Source organism: Ischnura elegans, chromosome 1 (genome assembly GCF_921293095.1).
Source record: "Ischnura elegans chromosome 1, ioIscEleg1.1, whole genome shotgun sequence".
NCBI lineage: Eukaryota > Metazoa > Arthropoda > Insecta > Odonata > Coenagrionidae > Ischnura > Ischnura elegans.
Window position 1 is genome coordinate 94568343 of NC_060246.1, and position 19532 is coordinate 94587874.

At 37.8% G+C, this 19532-nt stretch overlaps 1 protein-coding gene and 1 non-coding gene across 3 annotated transcripts in view; one reads left to right on the forward strand and one right to left on the reverse strand.

The window, feature by feature from the left end:
- Window positions 1-19532, forward strand: part of LOC124166491 — an 87574-nt gene that overhangs the window by 46372 nt on the left and 21670 nt on the right. The gene's annotated exons all lie outside the window — the stretch shown is intronic.
- Trnah-gug lies at window positions 7797-7868 on the reverse strand. The gene has a single exon. It is a non-coding gene; the product is annotated as a tRNA-His (tRNA).

Below are 19532 nucleotides of genomic sequence, written 5' to 3' on the forward strand. Positions count from 1 at the left end.
CGTTAGCATTGTGCTGAGGTACAAAATTGCACTCATATTCCATTTCTTATTATGTTTTCTTTTGTTTACATTTTTTGGCGACTCTTTTGTATAAGTAATAGGTAACTGGAGTATATCACTTGACTTCAGCCGATCCAACTCCAGCTACCTACAGCAAAATTCAGGATATCATTTCTAAATTTAACCTAGAAAGGTAATATTACCTTAAATTAGCACCTTGAAGACCCCGGAATCCCTTCGTTCCCCGGAATGACGGCTAGCCTGTTGGCCTTGGTCGAGGCGTGGGTGGACTAACCGCTTCCAAATGCTGAGGTCGAGCGGACACGGTCAGTTTTGAATCACCGACGGATAATTCGAGGTACGGCTCTGACACAGACCTTGAATCTAATGGAAAACAGACGCGACTTTTTCGTAGGAAATCTTTAATTAGTTAAATGTAAAAACGGAAGTTCATATATCTACACCAAGGATGAAATTCGCCATGAAAAAAATCATTTGGTGTATCAGTTATTTTACTAAATATCTATATTAGGATGAGTTCTTCAAGATGCTCCCAAAAGTGTTTTAGGTACATATCAGTCTATCATGAGCCAAATTTTTTTTAAAAGTTTCGCCCTTAAGGTACAAATGCTACAAATCAAACAAGCAGGCTTGAAACTATTTTGATTCGTTAACGAAAATTCTTCTGTCCAAACAATTTAAAAATCACGAATATGTTGATCCGCTATATATTTTCTTTTCAGCATCAAACTGGACAAAGTAAAATTTTATAACAATGACACTTAACGCCAAGTGTAAAAAAGCTTAAAGTTTTACTCGGCAGTTTAAAATCTACTGATCGTGAGCCAACCCCTTATTTCCCTCCAATCAACTTCTGGGATCGAAACTTAGCTATGAGCAGCGGAGTTTCCATTAATTTAGTTCCATTCCTGGGAGTAAAGTTTCGCCACGGGTCGAAACTAAACTCCCTGGTGATTTTAATTTCGAGAGGGAACAAAAATAAACCTAGGTCTCGTATTTTCGTTTCACTCAAGGTCGAAACGAAACATTTTCGGATCCTTTCTTTTTGCCATCCCTGCCCATGACCACGGTGTATTCTAATATAGTAGCACTGGTGTATGGTCGCTTATCGGCGATGTTGTATTCAGTGGTATATGTAGGTTTTTTGCTGATTTTTCCAGTTCCCAAAGACAAAATTAATTTGTCAATTTTTTTAAATCCAATAAGTCTTCGCGAGCCACAATTCTGGCGTGCCACTCTGTGGAACGCGGGTTGGCCATCCCTGCTCTAAATTAAAGAATCTTTTTGTAATTGTATTCATAGTGGACGGGGCCGGCCTTAGGGCGGGGCGACCGGGCAGACCGCTCCTGGCCCCGCGCTTTGGGGGGCCCCGCGTTCGTGAAAAAAAAAATTAAAATATACGATAGTTTTGAAAACGCAATTTCAACTATTACTGTATTGTTAAGTCCGTGCTAGACAAAAAATAATATTTTGAAAAAGGAATAATAATGCAGTAATTTTTATTGTGCAATTGCGTTTGTCAGTACATTACTGTGTCGTGTAATAAATTTTAATTGTATTATACTGCCTGATGGTATCATAACGGCGCGGCGTAATTACGAAGTCTGAATTTGGGAGGGGAACACATACTTAACCAGAGAGTGGTAGGGATTCAAAATTCTCGAGTTTGTAGATGGGGTATAGAGATTAATATTTTAAGTGAAGGGCCCCGCACTGAAGGTTCGCCCCTAGCCACGCACCTGCTAGGGCCGGCCCTGATAGTGGAGATCCGCCTTTAAAAAACACCAGCTAGTTCATCTCGCAATGTCAATGAAAATACGTAGTCAGCATTAATTTTGGAGTCTCTTAAAGATAACGTAATAATTTTACGTGCCCTAAAGCCTAACCGGAGTCGAAAAACGATCTCGGAAGAGGACAAATGAGGCGATTTAAATGAGGGGATTCCCGAGATTATTTTACCTGATGTGTTTAGTTTACAATTAAAATATAGATATAAGCTCACCGTCATCATTAAGAATTACCCACTGAGAATATAGCCGCCTCCTTATTTTTTTTAATTTACAGTTCATCTACCGCGAAAAATACCACTTTCATGGAAAAGAAAAAATAGCACTTTCACAGAAATACGTAAGAATATCGTAAAAATGTAATCAAGAGCACTCGATAACCTTTCCAAAAAAGAAACAAAACGGTAAATATGCAAAATAGCAAAGACTAACGACGTAAAGAGTATGGTACTAGGTCAAAATCAAGCCCTCCCAATTCTTCCATTTAAAGCGTATCAGTTTCCCAACCATGTGCATGCACCTACGAGTGAGATCATCTTTCCGGTCTATGTTCAGAAAAAATCTTTTCGTGTTTCAACATGCGTTCTGCAGGATGAGTCCGTACGCTTTTGGCTCCAATGAAAAGGAAATTTGATCCGAAACAAGACCTGACTCAGCCGGATGTTTGGCACAAGCCCTACCTTGCTTCAGAATGATGAGGGCACCAAATTCAATCAAGCGCGAAGAAAGCATAGCCTCATGCCAACTGCTTACAACGTACCTCGCTCATCCGAATTCAGGAATACACGAACAGCGTACAAACGAGAATTTTCGGGTACAGATTCACGGCAAATCCAAATTCCTAAGATGGATGCTAAGGAATTCAGTGTTACTTGAGAACACCTGCAATGCCTTTGAAAATCGTGCGCATGACCCCATATAGCTCTAAGGTAGCTGAGAAAAAGGGAGTAGAGAAGAACACACTCAATTCTGATTTTCAGCGACTACTTGTAAGACTGTCTTTTAGTCCTAGCTGTAAGACCTACATTATTTATCAAACTCTAACTTGCATGGAAACGTATATGATTAATTGCTCTACGCCGAGGATTTTACTACGCGGAGGAATAAGGTTTTTACCGAAAATGTAACACTCAAATAAAATTAAAAACAAAACTATTTATGAAGTGAGTACGTTTTTTAATTAGTTTATGACACGAGATCTAAAATTATCCAAGGAAGACTGCTGATTTAATTTTTCTTTAAACATTTTTCGGTATCCACATGATGTTCCGAAAATTCACTGCTTTTCATTTCTATTGGTTTCATGGGTCATACATATTTTACATTACTCCACTCATTCCGTTATTGTGGCAGCTGATTTTTAATTCCTCCATAAAATCGATAGAGTATATAGTTTTACCGTACCACATAAGATATGCCAAAATATTTATATTCATTTAATTAGTCTGACATTTTTTCGGATATGCAACTCAAGTGTGGGCTGAAAATCCCATAAAAAGATACTTAACATTTTTTTAAATTACGTCGAAATAGAAAAAATTGTGGTATAGATATTCCAAAAAGGCCTTGAGTGTCTATTCATATAATAAGGACAGCTGTCATGTTTAGAGTGAGAGAATGATATAACTCAGAATCCAATCTCAAATCCCGGAATTAGATCCGCATTGTTATTTAGAATGCAGATCCGCATCAGAGATCATGATTGAAAACTGTTTCTATTCAGGAGGCCCGATTTGCATTTGCATTCGTAAAACTTGATGTGAGAAAAGGAGCGACTCCTAAAATGAATTGGGAGAATGTGAGAATTGAATGCTTGGGAGGAGACCAGCTACGGTTGGAAGATTTAAAAGGCGTGGTCCCATATTGGCGGCACCCTTACCGCATTGGAATGTGATCTGCGAAGACGAAAAGCAAATCGCAAATGGGGAACTGCAAATAAAAAAAACATTAAGTTATCCACTCAACTTTGGGCCGATGCCACTCTCATCAACACAATGACTCTAATAATATAAGATTGAAAACTTCTACTCAATCAATATCTTGCTCGCTTGAAACTAATGCCTCGTCATATACTGTAAATTATGGACCTACATGAAAATGATTCCATCAGAGCGTTTCGCATAATGATAGGTATGATGTAATTCACAAATAAGGTTCATCGGCTAGCAGATGAAGCCACTAATTTGATATAATAATACGATTATATTCTCTGCTCTAAATTAATGGAAGAACCATAACGAGATATATATTGAAAAGTCTTAGAATTTCTTGAGACACGTTGTGAATGAATTATTCAGGATTTGAATTTTCTTGGCAGATAACTCATAATTCTGTAAATACATTAGAAAGACGCAATTTGAAAACGAAATAAACTGTGCAGCGAAAGGCCAATAAATTTATCAATGACTAATAAGTTTAATTTCTCAGGTTTTCCCAAATGAAAAATCAATATGATCAATGTATGTTCATTGGGTATACAAAGTTTTAAATTCCTCTTTAAAAGCACTATTTCTTAAGTAAGTAGACTTAAAAAATATTATAATGCATTTTGTATGGAAAAATATGAATCACTTAAAAATGGTGAGAGATTTGTCAAGATAATTTTTACATTGCTCGTCACGCAAAACAGTATTGTGACTCCTAACGGATCCTCTCATGAAACATTACTAGCAACACAGAATCTCCTTAAAAAATTATAAAAATATCCAACAGCTCATTTACTTGACGTATAAATTGGCCATGATTCAATAAGAGATAGCGCGTTGAATGTAAAATATCAACTTTTTAAGCTTCCAATATCCAGGCAGGATTTCTGATACTAGAATGGCCGACCCTCTAATCGCTTAAAATCGACCATTGGTTTCACCCCGCATTTTCAGATATATACCACGCCTCGATGAGCTGTTAGTCGCATCTCATACACTGTGTATGATTTGAAAGCTATAAGAGTAAAGCCTGGAAAAACCTGTCTGGTATGCCTTTAAGTACCGGCATTACAGGCGGCAGCTCCCCCTACATCAGGAGAGAAAATTATATTTTATTTTTCGCATGAATCATTTTAAAATTTGGAATGGGATAGATCATTTACGATAAATTACATGTTACAAATGATTTAACATGAAGTTCGAATTTCTACCATTAAATAAATGTTTTACTATAGTGTCCATGTCTCTCAAGCGTGAAGTCGGTCGATGGCTTGGATGGAAAAATCAAAAAATTATGATTTTAGGTGAAAATAATAATGAAGCGTGTATGATATTTATTCCTCCGAAGTTAAGAATTTAAGTAAGTAAATCTTTTTGAACTGTCCACTCCATTCAAGTTACTTCAAATGCGTTGCAACGCGATATCATCAGGCCAACTAAATATTTATTTATCATTATAAATTCATAATCACAAGTCGAAAATCATAAAATTGGTTTGTCGCAGCTGTCCACTCCGCACTCCTGTCAGTTAGCAATTTTGTATTTGCTTACTGCTTCTCTTTTAGCTAAATCATTAACAATCTGTTCCATTTTACTCATTCTGGGCATTCCTATATCTTTCTTTCTTAGCGCTTGTCCTTACGTTAGCGTCTTCACTAGCCCGCCATTCCTCATTATTTGCCTGATTAAGGTGCATCGTCTTTTAATTAGGGGTTCTATGAATCTTCTCTTTTCTCCCACTTTTCTAAGGACTTCCTCATTTCTCAATGGGTCGATCCATATTACCTTCATAATTTTTCGCCATAGAACGCCATTTCGCCAGAACATAATAGATCGCCATATTTCGAATGCTTCCCCCCTTGAATTTTCTGCTGCTGTCAACATCCACGCTGCTCTACAATAAGGAAAAAAGTTCCACACTCAGGATGTGATGATAACGAGCATGGAAACGCTAAGTAGGTATCTTTCACAATTAAAAAGAGTTAACAGAACAAAGAGTTTTTTTTATTTCAACTCATTACGTTCTTTTGCCATATCTCGCCAAAAATAGTAAATATTATTGAATGTTCAGTTCAAACAAGTAAAACTTGATTAGTCAGATGAATGACCAGGAAAAATATTGAAAATAGCCCTTCGTCACGTTGGAGAACTCTCATCCTTCACAGAGATCGAAAATGAGCGCTATCGGAGCACGTAAAAAGGATATAAATTTATAGCCATAGCATTTCAGATTGTAAGAGAGAGTCGTGAGCGGGACATTAAGTCCTGAAGACGAGTTTCAGGGGTATCCAGACGGCCGGCCTTAGACTGGAAGAGACGAACCGCGCCCAATGTTAACTATTTCTTGAGCCGGGAGATATGAGTCTCACTCTCCAAGGTGAGGAATTCAGCGCTGATTACATCGACAGCAGCCCCAACTCCATAGAGCCCGGGCCACAGTGATATGAAAGAACCACCACTGATTTGCAAGCGGGCCCAGCCACACCCGGCTCACCTCCCGGCTGTCCTTACTCAACAACGTTCACACGGTTCACACCAAATTACTATCCTGAAGTTAACTCCTTCCTCATTGTATCCTATATTTTATACAACTAAGATAACAAACCTTCCATATTGGTAATAATAATAAACATTTATTGCCGTGGACTCGTTGGTGCTTTAGACATTGATAAATGAACAACCAAAAAGATGCATTAGCATAATCAACAAATAAATAATACAATCAAAAAATACAAAACAAATATACTCTTACATAATATTGTGTAGAATGAACGATAATGTAACATAATATCTTATAATAGACTATTATCCAAAAAATACAACAATTTACTTCACTTTTCATTTCAACATGTTGGAAATGGTAGGTGTATAGTTAGACCTAGAGACCAAGGCCATAGCCAGAAAAGTTTTTTTTTGGGAGGGAGGAGTCCCCTGGAAGGGGGAAAGGCATTCGAAGATATTGTCAGACTTTCTCCCCCAAACATTTCGGAGGATTTGAAGCCCTTGACCCCCCGAGGGACCGAAAAGATCTTTCTAGACTCCGATAATCGGGTTAAATAAGTTGTGTAAAGGACAAGCTAATCACGGTGCACCTCTGATGTGGGACCTTGGAAATGCAATGAGTAGGGTTTCGCCGACTCCGAGGTAATAAGACAGGTTTTTTCTGTTATTATAATATGCTAAATTATGCACTTAGATAGGTCACGTAATTTACCGGAATACATTTTTGAAATCGATATGAATAGACTAATAAGCAATCTCAAACCTCATTGAGTAGTTGGAAAGCTTTGCCTTAGCATGATGGTAGAAGTATAACTTTGTTGAATGCGTAACATTTTTATTACTGTGTGGGGCACATTTGGGAATCCTCTACAATGCTGACCTGTCTGTTCTGTGTCCTGAGCTATCGAGGAGTTCTAATAACAACATCCACGACATTGAAACCAATTTCACTGTATCAAGAAATTTATTTGCTTTTACCAAATATTTTTGTATTTATCCTCGTAATTATAAATACTCAGCTCTTCCATGCGGATTCAGTAATTATAGAATAAAAATATGAAAAAATTCCTCGATTATGCATAAATGTTCCATCCAATTCACTGGTAAATTTTTCGTTTGTGAAGATGGCGACTAAGTTTCTTAAAATAGAGCCTCGAACAATATCGATTCAATAGTTAAGAACAATGCTTCCTGCATATTCGCGAGCTATTTTTTTCCAGGTGGTACGATAACTTATCATAACGTTATATTTTTACGCTGACGAAGGTGAATACATGCGAATTAGTTGCATATTTGAAATAAATATTACAACGGCAGACAGTATAAATACGGAAGAGCGTGTTTTATTATACGTACCAAAAAGAGATTGTACCAAGAAGCTATGAAATTTTCCACTGATTCGGTGACTTGATACAACTTGGTATAAAATAGACTAGGAAAAATACTTGACATCAGGGGAGAATAATTTATTTCTTTTTGTTTGAGCATATTTTGTTAGGACAGTAAAGATTGAAAAATCTTCAAAAATATTCACCTCAGGCCATATCACTGTATGAAACACTGCCGTGACCAGGATTCGAACCTGGGTTGTTGCGGCCACAACGCAAAGTACTGACCACTGTACGATCACGGCTCTTTCAAGGCTTGAAAAAAACAGTATCAAATTCAATATTCTTCGAGTTTTGGAATGGAACCAAACGGAACCTATCGTCGCGCTGCCTCGCAAATGGCGTTCGGCTACGGTGGAACGTTCACGCTCTAAAGCATTTTTTCTCTTCCTCCAACAACATCGAGAATTTACGCGAGCAGCTTTGTGATTTACCTTTAGTACAAATAACTCTTGTAATTGCAAGTGGAATGAGATGTTTCCGCGATTTTTCTCCAATCACATAAAATTACAAATGGTTATCAATGGAGAGGATTGGGTTGGTGTGTTGGCTTCCGACCCATTCCGTTCGTGATCAAATCCCGGCGGTAGTAGAGATTTTTCAGAGGCTGCGCGATTCCTGCTTGATTAATATCTGTGTGTGTGTGTGTTCAAGTGCAGCACTTCGTCCGTCGGATGGGACGATATACCGTGATCCCCTTGGCGCCTTTCGCTAGAGGTAGGCTAATAACGACGCCGGGTTTCTCTCCACCCTTCCCTTCCTATCCTCCCCTCATGGTGTAAATGACCTCAGCTTTCGGTTGCCTCCTCCAAATACCATTCCAATTATCAATTAATGAAAAATAGCAGCCCTAAGTGATCCGTATCAATGAAATAAACCGTATATGCTCATCAACCCTTGAAAATACCTTAATACCTCTAACACATCAAATTCTTCTTGATAGATTTTTGATCATGATTTAAAGCTCCTTTCGTTCAGAGCAGAATTCAAGTAAAAGCTGAATAGGTGCGCGCCTACGAGACTGCAGTCCACACTAGGTATAAAAGCAATGCAATATTCATAAAACACGACATTTGCGATCCAGACAACCAAAAAGCTAATGGCTTAATTTAATACAGGCAATTTTTTACAATAATTCGTTTCTAGATTCTCATTATCAAACATTTACGGTGATCCTAGCCCTACTAGATACTTTTTGATTCCATAACCCATGCAGGATGCCCAGACCACATTTTCAGCCTAGGGGTACGTGTACTTTTACAAGACTTTAGGAACTTATGAAGTGGAATCCATGACCTCCAAAAACAATGAATATTATATTTTCCATGGCAAAGAGAACAGGCACTTGAAAAACTATATTTTTCGAGATAATTTTGTTAAACGACAGTAAAAACGATGCTTTGAATATTCTTAGGAAATTAATCGAGCCTACGAAGAACAGGCTCTTTTGAATGGTTTTACCTCTACTCGTCTTTATTCGAAAACTCTCGAGCATTTCACATAAAGAATCTCTTAGCCAAAAAATACCATTTCAAGAAGTGATTCATTTAATTTAAGTATTTTACTTTACAAACATTGGGTAAAAATGTTGATTATAAATTGTATACTTTCCAAGCTAAACTGGCCATTAAGTGTGTATACAGAAAATACAAATATTTTTAGGCCATGGAATAATTTCATTTTGTACCTATCATTGTTGGTTTTATGTGTTATTTTAAGGGATTAGTTAATTTGTAAACAAAAACTTTACAAAGAAGTAACACACAACATTTTTTCACTAAAAAGGCCCGGGTTTTTAATTTGATCAAGGTGATGATTTTCGAAACTATACTTCGAAACTAGGGTCGTAACAATAAATTAAGTTAATGTGGAATTGAATATTAAAAATATGGCTATATACTTTCCCATGTATATTCAAGTTTTTAGTTTATTTAACGCAGTACGTGGGAAATGAGAAACTAATGTGGTACACAAATAGCAACCAAATCATGTCGCGTCATAAACATACGAAAGAATCAATAAGGTATGGACTTCCTCATTTTCATATATACCCGCAGGAAAAAAACTTCATCAGCCACATCAGCATCATAATATAAATTGGTACCGCAAATAACGAATATTAAAAACGCACTGGTTGACATTGGTTATTTCTTGAACGGTATCCTTCACGACCAAGGTGATTTTTCTACTGCAATCAGAAATGACCCTGCTCTTTTGCGCGTCAAAATAAATCCGTTAATTTCAGGTGAGATGTGACCTGAAATAATGCATATAGTATAATAGTTTCATTCATTGTATGTTAAAAATCATTCTCGCGTCAGCAGACACTTTTGATCTTCTGATGCTCCCGAATGAAAAATCCGTAAGAATGCATATAGTCCGCGCAAAACTGCTCTCTTTTTGCACCCGCCACCACAAAGTGATTTTGCGCCACACCCAAAGATGCCCCCCGCCCCACCCATCTTCCCCATCCGTTCCATTCGAGCGAGCACAACACAGACGAACGACAAACGCATTGCGCCACCGAGGGACGAAAATACTGAGAGACCGTGACATTTTCAAACATGCCAATTTTTCTCTTAGGTTACGAACACTCAGTTTCCATTCCCGTTTACGAATTACATTTGACAATAAATTCTACAACGCACTGCTTTCTATTATAGACAACGTAATACTGCCAAACTGCGACAATCCCCTTTTTTAAATAAACAATTCGTGCCTATGTTAACCATTGATTTTATTACGTTGCATTGGTAACGACATCCTACTTTTTTCATGCAGTACGACGCTAAAAATGTTTACGTGAAAAGTAAAATATGATAATGTCCCGTACGCTATTGAACAGCCGGTGCTCATGAGGTAAGTTGTAGATCCTTCATGAGGGACTTTTTGAATCATAGTCACGCATTTATAATTCTCTGAAATATGTTGTAGACATGGGTCCGAAAGAACCGAGCTGCCAAAACGAACTGTTCACTGAAATGAACCGGTTCGAAAATTCTAAATGATCCTTTCGTTTTTATTAGTCCGTTCGTTTCCTGTGTTTGTTTTACCCTAGGCGTTCGTTTCTTGTCGGCGTTCGTTACCATTTGTGTGTTCGTGTTCATGTTGCCGTTCCCCTTCATCTTGCCGTTTGTGATCTTATGGGCGATTGTGTTCATTGTGTGGGCGTTCGTCCTAAAAAACATGGTTCTAGTTTTTCACATGTTACACCTCAAGTCTATTTCTGCATTACTGAATTGTAATTTGACAACGGAGGGAAAGAACTTCCAACTTGGCCGTAGAAAGTCGACGGAAGAATGTTTTTTTCATTTTAGGAGTAATGAAGAAAAAATGTATTGAATTAAATAAAATTTTATTTGAAGGAGTGTCATTTCGCCATTTTTCCGGAAATGATATAGAGACCTTTTCTATTGATCGCACATAAATAAAGCCTTAAAATATTTATCTTGTTTTATACTTCACTATATTACGTGTTAAAATTCATATTAAGGCAGTGAAAATATTTTCATAGTTTTTTCAGGAAGTATAGATCATAAAAAGAAATATTAAATCGGAAGGAAAAATAAAACCAATTACAATTCACATAGACCGATGACCTGAAGTAAATTCTCAATGTCAGTTTGAGAAAAAGTTTGTTTAACTTCTTCGAGAGAACAATATTAGGCATTGAAAGAAGAGAGAACAATATGATTATTACAATGTAATATTGGTGTAATATGACGTCAGCAAGCGCCGTAAAACCTTATCCGGGTAATTTAAAGACACCTTTAGACTAATTTTAAACCGTTACGAACAACCTACACAACAAGGTTTAAAGAAGATTATTTTATGAGTCAGGAAGTAATGGCAAAACATTGTCTTTACTAAATTAATTGTTTTTAGGGGCTATAAAAAACAACATCGTGTAACACGTAAGAACAACGAATTTGAATCGGAAATGTTATTATATGGGAACTAGACTTCCGAATTTCTAGCACTGTACCTATACAAATAAACTTATAGGGGGTAGATAAATTTACTGGGTATCGTATTAAAATATAGGAATACTATCAATCTCCATCGTTCGTCCAAGCTGAGGAAGGAACGGGAAATGAAATAATAAGTTAATCAAAGCTCCATCTTTCGCAACTTTATAGTTTCCTAGCGCGAAATTCCACCAATTATTCATGTAATATCATAGTACAATTTCAAATAAGAATAGCAATGAATTTTTACAATAAAATTAGTGTTATTCAGAATGTTAATTGTGTTTTCTATTATGGCCATTGATCGTATATTCAACAGCGTATCTCACATGTCGGTCTCAGCTTACTTTTATTTCGAATTTTCTTCTCTTTTTGACGATGAAAATCTTCCTCGCCTTCGTTTATTTTGGATGGACATTGAGGTGGTGAATTTGATGACATATGCTCTTTATGAGAGAGCCAAAGTGCCAAATATTGCAGAATACTATCACATCCAACTAAACTGAAGACCTGAAGCCGTCACGTACAAAATTATTGGAATTCTATGTCTACTGATGAATTGAAGATATCACCGATTGTACTTTAAAAACGGCTTAGTAGCACTTGGAGCAAGCAGTAAGAATTAAATAATCTTGTCATACACATCATGCTCAATATTTCATTTATCAAATCATGTTCCGTAGAACAGAGAATACTACACGAATGAAAATACCAGTCTCGGACCCAAGACGAATAGTCTAATTAGGTCAAAGTCGCAAGGTACAATTATTTCGTGATTCCAAACTTTTACATCAATGAACAAATTCTAACTAATAAAAATGGCTGCATTCATATAATTTATACCATGTTTTAATAGTAATAAAAGACTCGACATAGAATGTTAAAATTTTTATAAAACCCATGCAATTGTAATAAGTCACTAGTACGTGTGGTTTCCACAGATAGTTAGAGGCTCCAGATAAAAAAAGGATTGTCTTCGTCTCTCTCATAGTAGGTAAAGGAAAAAAATCAGCATGATACTTTAATACAAAGGTATACCTCCCAACAGTAATTTCATTGCACATTTGTCCCCAAATGCCTTGTTCAAAGTGATAGAATAAAACAAAATAATGCAATTCCTGGCTTTCCCAACGGGTAAGCACGTGAAACGGGGCCGATCGTGACGCGATTTTTCAATGGCAGAATATGTTATCAAAACGTCAATCCAATTTTCATGGCACATCGGGTGAGAAACTCAAGACATTTACATCGTATACCCTGAGTTTTCGCCAGGCAAGTATGAGATCTAACAGTTAAAATCATTTTCGAACAGCTAGCAGTCTGCTGAGCAGTCCTGCGATCCGAAGATGTCAAATAAGAATTCAGCATGTATTTTTTATCTTCAGAATCCAGCAACTAACAGAATACATTTCACATTACAAATTTCATACCGATTTGATTTTTTTTAATTTTTATGAATTTCAAAAGCAAATTACCAAAAGAAATTGCGACGTACCAGCCAAGGATACTGACTCATCACAACTTACCGCGAATAATCGATCAAAAAACATCATAGGCAGCTATTTCAAATATAAATATCTTCTTGTGATCCTTTTAATATTTAAGCCCTTTGCATCAAGATTCTTACGGGGCTTATGTATCGAGAAAGAAATTTTCGAATGGTTGAAACAGAAAGCTTAGCTCGCAAGCCAATCATATGACGTATTTCATAAAAATTAAACGCTAATTCGATTCATTTTTTGACCTGCTTACCTTGTCATATTTTAACTTGAGCGCTTATTTCCTTCGCCTCATGCAATGAATAATACTCATTAGGGTTTACATTTGCATTCATTTCAGAAACAGATAATTTCCATCTCCCAACAGTAATTTCGTTGCACATTTGTCCCCAAATGCCTTGTTCAAGGTGATAGAATAAAACAAAATAATGCAAAAATTCTCCAGGCGGTAATCTCAACGAGGTAATCCATAGTCATTAATATCTCATCAGAAAGCAACGTCACTCACTATTGGACGCAGTATACTCAGATGCATTTGCGCAGTGCAAGTTTTTCCTTGGGTCTGCTTGATCATCAAACCTTCATTTCATTGTGTCATTAAAGCTGACTTTTATGATGAGCATAAGTCGTTATAAGTATTAAACTATTAACATAAAATTTTATCAAAATATTCATAGACTACAAAGAGCAATGTTTACTAACATAATCAGTTTTTTTCTGAAAGACACAATACTGTGGATGTATGAATACTGTGCATTTATGAATACTTAATCAAAATACTGGTCGTGTTTACCATCAAGAGATAAAAGCAAGACAAAATCGTGAAAAAGATTGAAAGAGACGTAAATTAAGCTGTTTGAACTCAGTACATATCCAGGCGTGAGGCAAATTGAGCAAATATAACTCATTTCATACTCCACTTCCAAATCAAGTTCATACTCCGAAGACATAAATCATGGTAACCGAGAGGAGCTACATGCAGACGGTTCGGACTAAAATATATTGTCTTCAGAAAAGGCTGTAGACAGCGGCGGGATGAGGGGGAGAGGAAGGGGTCAAAACCTCTTCTCTGAAATTTTCGGAAGATAATGCCTAAAGTATGCCCCTCATGATGAACCCCCGAAATGAATTTGACCTTAGAAATGAAGTGACCCTCCACCTCCAAAACATATTTTTCTGGTGACGGCCTAGCAGTGCCCTGAGGATAATTATCGACCATTTTCCCCGAGTTATTTGCCTCAGAGCCACTGCATCCTCTCCTGGATAACTGGACCCTCAGATTGCTAATCCACCGACCTCGACCAACACGCCCATCAAGAACTGGGCGCATTAATGCGCCCTCATCATTCATCTGAGCGAGCTCTCCAAAAAGACAACTCACTCGCGGCTTCGAAATTCCTCGGAGCGAACTCGAGTCGCGAAACGACAAACTGCGCAGCTTCTTTCGGAAGGCGATAAAAAAGAAAGGCGCAAGAAAAAAAGAAGAATGGGAGACGCTGTGGCACGGTCAAGGCTCCGGCGGTGGACCGCGCGCGAGGAACGGTCGGCCGCCTGTAAGATGTCGAACCGCTGCCTTCGGAGTGTTTGGGTGTGGTTGAGCGAAGTGGATCTTGGGGAGGCGGCCGATTCAGAAAGACGATGAAGGAGCCCTCGGGCTATGTCCGTCGGGGCTCGGAGTTTGATAACCCCGAATCCCGGAGTGGCTTCTCCCTGTTTGAAAAGAAGCCGTTTCGAATCGACTTCCGTACGCCAACGATGAGACGGTCTCGTGGGAATGAGATCAATGTAATACGAGAATAAAAGGAGTAAAATTCGCAACACATCTGATTTTTCCAATGAATGCGATAGTAACTACAGCAAAATGATTTAGGAACTTAAATCGAAACTAGAAGCTTGAACGGGGTGGAAGGACTCCATATTAGCAATGAAGTCACGAAGTGTTATCATTGGATAATACTTAGGAACATGTTAAAGTGACCGGGTTCGATTTCGAGCGATATAAATAGGCGGACACTGCTCATTCCATTGTATAGAATTCAGTAACTGTTCATTACGATGTTTGTTTACTAACGCATCATATGTCATGCTTTTTTCCACAGTTTTCTTTTCCTGGATTTACGACTGTGGTCGAAAATGGCCGTGGAATTAACAGTTTGCATAAAATCTAAGTAGCTATGATAAAATGTGGACCCAATCGTATATTATATTTTATTAATCGTATATTCCATATCTTCCGCGTGAAAATCGGTAAAATTCACATTCATCGCCATGGAAAAATTTCTATTAACTGGAAATTCAATCACGAACACATGACTTTCGTGATCACTGCTCAGACCACCATGATATCCGGGTTCCCTGATTCCAAGTTCGATTATCGGCCACGGGAATTTTTTCCTGTTGAAATTAATGTGAATCAGATCATCATTGAACTCTATTCAATTAATGACTTAATTTTTTAATATCGGCAGTAAAATTAACAAATATCCCGGCTATCGTCACATTAATCCGGGAATATACTCCGGGACCTAACTCCAGCCGATGCACGCATACAAACCGGAATAAAGAATAGGGATAAAAGGCCGGAGAGAATGAACATTAAAAATTGATTGAAAATCGAGTCACGATGGCATAACGTTTAAAACAACATTACTAACCCCAATTTCGAGTATTATATAACACCTTATTTGCGCCTTTTTCAGAATTTAGTTCGTGGCTTCAACGATTCACCGTAGCAATAAATTGTGGGAATGTTTGTTTTAATCTGGGTTAAAAAATGATCGCCGTCAATTCAAATTGAGAAGCTTCAAGATAACAGGAAATAATTCATTCACAAAGAGTTGATTTCTGCGAAAACATTCAATATGGCACCTTGGAGCCACGTAATCAATTTCCTCTGATAATATAACCAGTAAATTCATTCAGTGAATGTAACGCAAAACTATATTTAACGTGAAAATTTAAGTATTCTAAATAAAATATTCAAGAAACAGAAAAATCTACGTTAACAACTCTATTCACCAGGAAATAGACGATTAATATGATTTGCAACAAATTTAGGTTCATTATAATATTTTTGTTTTTTAATTTCATAAATCATAACGCAATTCCTTATCTACTGTGGCAATATTTCCACACTACAATTGCTAACTTCTGTTCGCATAGTAATTTAACGATACTACAACTACTAAGGAATAACATGACCAGAGTGACTACTCATTCCTGGCTATAATGGTTACGCAAGCAGAGTAAGAGAAGAATGTCATTCCTTTCGGAAGACCGCCTTCCGCCACCCCTGGTGTATTGATATTGCCGGCCTGAGCTAGCGCTCGTGGCTTGATTTTTACGGTCGACGAATCATTCATGCGGTTGCCCTCCTGTCAGACAAACTTCATACGTGCGGTCAAGAGACTTCCGACTCATCCCGTCCATCTGCTCTCGTTCGAGGCATTACAACCTTCGGGTGAAACAGGCGGAAAGAGATGGCAACCGTATACCTAACTGACAAGCTGCAATAAAACTATGCACAACTTACCCTTTCAAGCAAGAACTGTACCTGAAGGGATATAAAGGCAGTCGAAAAAAATTGCAGACGAAATACAGAAGGTCATTGCTATTACCACGTCTCGATAGACATGTTTAAACCACAAGTATCTCGCAATGCTCTCGAGATGTCAACTTGTCGGAAAAAAGTGGCAAGACCTCGATAACCCTTTCGTGTCAATTACCTACAAAGAGTATTTATGGTGAGATACTCTCAAAACCCAAGATACTCTTATCGTCAATGCTTACGCGAGAGTCAAACTGAGTCTTAACAGCATACTAGCGAAAGCTGAACGCGCAGACTCAATCGGATACGGTGTAAAAATGAGGAGCACTCAATCGGGAGAATTGGAGTATTCACAAGCCTTTCGGATCGAATCGACCGATCCAGGTAAAGACGTATCGCAGAAACTTATCATTAAACCCTTTCCAAGAGGCACAAATCAAGTTTTCTTACCTAGCAGAAACCCTTGAGAACTTCGGCATGCCAATAAGAAAAGAAAACCTAGATAACGGATAAAAACGTTTGAGGGAGGGAAAGCCATTGCCCACCGCTGGGATTTTAGCGTCCCGTCGGACCAGAATAACGAGTTGGCTACAGATTGCATGCGCGGTAGTAAAAAGGTTCGCTCATTTCATTCGAAAATTTAGTACCACCGGAGAATACCTAAAAAATTGAGATTTTCCATGCGTCGAAAACTTATCCCTTTCGCATATCAGCAGCGTTAATATGGTGATGGTAAGAAATAGACCCTTCAAAATTAATTATGGACCACGAAGTTGCTCGATACTGTCATTAAGATCATGATAATTACAAATAAAATAAAATGAAGCCAGCTTTGATGTCATGTGCTGACTTTTTCCGCAAAAACGCCAAGCGTTCTGGATAGCAAACAGGTTTTTTATGTATGCATCTCTTCATGACTTAAAAATCACCAGGGGAAGCAGAATGTGGAGGGAAACAAATATAAAAACAGGAAACGAAAAAGCAAAAGTTAAAAAAGGTGGAAACATGGAAAATATGTGCTAATGGTGAGCGAGTCCTAGTGATACAAAGGCCGTTTTACACGGAGCACGCAATTCCGCAGGTAGAACTGCCTCAATGTCTCCTTATGGCGCGCATGAATGCACGAACGAAATTAGAACAGGACTACTTTGCCATCTCACGTCCATACACTCTCGCATGCGTTCTAGCAATTCACCGCTTTACACGACGGAATTTTACACACATTTAAAAGACAGGCAGCAAGAGAAATACATAAGGACGCCCAGCTGTCTAAAACATCTATAGCAATCGGCTCGCAACTCTCCTCGCGATAAGATACCTTCACGTGTCCTAACAGAAACATTCAACTTATAGCTGCATATACGAAACGAATAAATGAAACGTTCGCCGACAGTGAAAATGGCTTTACTTTAAAACAAACTATAAGTATAACCTACGCACGCTCCCCGAGTTGCGAACATAGAGGCCTCCAAAAGTGGCTGTGACGTTCAACGTCTCTTCAAATCCCTCCTTCCCTCTACCCTAACATCACCACTCCCGGATGGCTCCTCAGAAAAATAATAAAACGGAAGGAAGGTCCACATGCCTCACATCGGACGATCCCCACCTTACGGAAAGGGTTTCAGCAGGAGTCAATGAACCTCATCACAGACGGTAGAGACACCTTTACGGCCAGAATGGCAAGGATAAAACTTTGGTGGCTTTGCAACCTTTAGTGTTTCCTTCACATCAAATTGCTTGAAAAATAATTAAATTTGATCATTCACGTGACCAAAGTTATCATGAAATACCGATATGAAACCATTGCATTAGCCACCCGCGCGAATGGTGTCCATAAGATAAAATAACGATTTACTAATACAACCTACTTCGGAGAATTAATTTTCATAAACCCAAATTAAACTGGACTTCCGCTAAGTCACAATCGAGAGAGCATTCTTTCAATTAGATAACTTACATGCATACAAGAATCAAAAGCTACGAATCATCAGACTTACATAAATTTAATTTCAGCATAGGCAACCTCGTTTGTTTACTTCACGTCTTATTAAAAAAATGATTAACTTTGATAGCTTATTGGGTTGAGCGTTCAGGCATACATCAAAGGATCCTGGCATAAAATCTGGGTAAAATCTGCAGGCACTGCAACAAAATAATCCTTTAATGGCCTGGGGAAAGGAAATGATCGCAACATTAGGCGGTGAAATTAAAAGCATAAAAAATAGAACTTGCGACATTAATAGACATAGATATTGCTTCGATATTTCCATGGATTAATGTTTTCTAAATATCTCTAATTCCTAGGAAATGATAGCGATAACATTTAGCTGAGCTTGGTCATAGCTAGAATATAATAGAAACCCAGGAGGAAGTAAATGCTGAAAAGAAGATTAAAACTCGATTCTATGCAATGGCGCATATCATACGAGTAAGTTATAAGGCAATTATTATTACTCTCTTGAGCTTATGTAGCCAAAAATCATACATAAAATGAACAAAACGTCCGGAAAATAGATGCTTAGTAAAACAAGACGTTAAAAAAATTATCCCAACCGATTCTCGATAGTTTGCGAGGGAGCGAAAGAAGTTATTGAAAAATCGACTGCCACAAAGCGAAATTTGAGCATACGGCATGAAAAATTCACTCTCAAGTTGAGTCCATCGTGGACTTAAAATTAAGAATATTGCTGTAACTTACGCAACAAATTAAGCTAGATATGTTTAAATTATCTTTCCCGAAAAAATTTTAGTGCCAAAATGATGTAAAATGTGTTTCTAGGCATGTCATTTTTTTCAATTTCCCCGAAGTTGCCTGGGGGGTCGCCACCTCACCCCCCCCCCCCCGAAGCATATTCCTAGTTACGCCACTGCTCCAACGAGAATTATACATAGAAT